The sequence below is a fragment of the Gossypium hirsutum genome, chromosome A08 (assembly GCF_007990345.1).
Source record: "Gossypium hirsutum isolate 1008001.06 chromosome A08, Gossypium_hirsutum_v2.1, whole genome shotgun sequence".
Lineage (NCBI taxonomy): Eukaryota > Viridiplantae > Streptophyta > Magnoliopsida > Malvales > Malvaceae > Gossypium > Gossypium hirsutum.
This window is the reverse complement of record NC_053431.1, coordinates 43509630-43512272: the sequence shown is the minus strand read 5'-3', so window position 1 is coordinate 43512272 and position 2643 is coordinate 43509630. Positions and strand designations below refer to the sequence as shown.

The 2643-nt window shown below is 37.1% G+C and overlaps 1 non-coding gene across 1 annotated transcript; it reads right to left on the bottom strand.

The window, feature by feature from the left end:
- Positions 1 to 2093: 2093 nt before the first annotated feature.
- LOC121205779 (small nucleolar RNA R71) lies at positions 2094 to 2200 on the bottom strand. Its single transcript, XR_005900854.1, has one exon. It is a non-coding gene; the product is annotated as a small nucleolar RNA R71 (small nucleolar RNA).
- Between the last annotated feature and the right edge of the window lie 443 nt (positions 2201 to 2643).

The window sequence follows — 2643 nt, the reverse complement described above, 5'->3', positions numbered from 1 at the left end:
GAAAAGCGGTATCCTCAAATATACGAGTCAGATTGTAATTTAGTTGCAACATAGTAGGTCAATACTTTGAGGATCATACCTAAGGGAGACAAGCACTAAATTAATTCTAACCTGATAAACCGTAAATTATACATATTTTTACCCCATGTTTAATGTATTTTATGGATGATTTCTCATTAGAATTGGTGAATTTGATGCTCCTAATGCTTTAATTTCATGTTTTATACTTAAGAGAGCATAGGAGAGCGAAAGGAACGAGAAACGGGCCAAAAACAGAGAAAATGGGCCAAAGTACATAATCAACACGGCCTGGACCTCCTCACATGGGCAGACCACACGGCCGTGTCAATTTGGCAGGCTCGAGCACAGCCTGAAGTAATCAAACACGGGGTGTGCCACGGGTGTGTCCTTGCCGAGCCCAAGTTGAGTCCAATTTGGAAAAGGCTAATTTTGAGGGCTTCTAGGCATTCCAAAGCCTATAAATACACCCTAGAGGAGAAAGAAAAGGGAGACGGAGAAGGGGGGTAAGGAATTACCCCAAGGAAGCCGATTGATCCATCTTAGAAGTTAGATTCATCATCAAGACTGAAGATCTCTCCTCAATTTCCCTTCAGGAGTTTTGGGTTTTCTTTATGTTTTGGATTGTTTATTCTTCAGAGATGTTTTCTTATTCAGTTATGAACTAAATCCCCTAAATACCTAAGGGGAATGAAACCTAAGACGAATATTGTTATTATTTTCTGAATCGTATGATAAATATTTGACTTGTTCTTAATTATGTGTTCTTAATTCTTGTTTTGATATCCCAGGATACTGATTTAAGACGTGCTCTTATTCAGAGGAGGAATAGACCCTATCTAAGAGTACTTTTGTCATAATTAAGCGGAGTTGATTGCGAGCCTAGAAATAGGGTGACAAGATTTTGCCGGATTAGGGTGAAACCTAATAAGGGGATCCATAGATTGAGTTAATGCAACCCTAGAGTGGTAATTAGAGAAAAGTCTCGGTTATTCAATCTAGCGATTAGACGTTATTAGTCTTGAGTAGGGATAATAACATAACTTAGGGATCTTTACGGAACAAGTTGAATGAATAAATCGTCCGATTCAGAGCCAGAATAACAAGTAAAGTTTAGATGGATTTTTCCTTAGGTATTGTCTTAAGTCAATCTATTTTTTCTCAAAAGCAATTCCCCAATTCTTTTCTCTGTGCGTTCTCAGTTTAGATATTTAGTTAATTAAAACAAAACCTCTTTATTGTTAGGCTAGATAATAAAAAGACAGTCATTACTAGTACTTTTAGTTCCTTTGGGTTCGACAATCCGGTCTTGCTAAAACTATACTACTATTCGATAGGTACACTTGCCTACATCGCGATAATAGTTAGCGCCGTTGCCGGGGAACTAAAATATTAGGAACGCTAAATTTTTATTACTTTAGCCATTTACTTTTTCTTGCAATTTAATTTTATTATTATTATTACTAATTAATTTACTTTTTCTTTCTCTTGGCAGGTTTTCCTAGTTTATGACTAGAAGAAACTGTTAGGACCATTACTTTTTGACAAAGAAATCGATCGCACAGTTCGTAGAAACCAAAGAGAAATAAGGCGAAGCTTAAGATACATAGAGAACGAACAAGAAGACAATACTCAACCTCCAACCGACGAGATGGTTGAAAACCAAGGCTATCAGCTACCTCCTGCAATTGCGGCTAATCAAAATCCTGCTCCGCGTACTATGTATAAGTATGCTAAATGTTCTTTAATAGGAACTGAATCTAGTATAGTTAGACCTACTATTGCTACAAATAATTTCGAACTGAAACCTAATTCAGATGATACAGCAGTTTGTTCAGTTTGATGGTTTGCAGAATAAGGATCCCAACACTCACTTGGCGAATTTTCTAGAGTTTTACGACACTTTTAAAATTGATGGTGTTTATGATGATGCCATTCACCTTCAGTTGTTCCCTTTTTCACTGAGAAACAAAGCTAAACAGTGGTTGAACTCGTTACCATGAGGGTCTATCACTACTTGGGAACAAATGACCGAAAATTTTTTACTAAAATACTTTTCGCCGGCTAAAACGGCTAAATTATGTAATGATATCTCTTCTTTTTCGCAGATGGATTTAGAAATACTTTACGATGCATGGGAGAGATACAAGGACTTACTGAGAAGGTGTCCTCACCATGGGTTACCGCTTTAGCTTCAAGTACAAACATTCCACAATGGTTTGAATCCCTCGACTCGACAAATGGTTGACGTAGCTGCTGGCAGAACCATCAACAACAAAACACCTAAAGAGGCTTATGAATTTATTGAAGAAATGTCACTGAATAACTATCAGTGGCAAGTCATGAGGACTAAGCCAACAAAAACAGATGGCATTTATAACGTCGACTCAATTACTATGCTGTCAAATCAAGTAGAACTTCTAAATAAAAAGATTGATGGTTTACTTGGTTCTACGCAGGTACATCCAGTAATGAGGTGTGACTCAAGTGGAGGAGGTGTACATACAGAATATCAATCCTTCAATCCTACAACCGAAAAGGAACAAGTCAACTATATAGGTAACAACAACTTTTGATCTCAAAATAACCCATACAGTAATACTTATAATGTAGGTTGGAAGAACC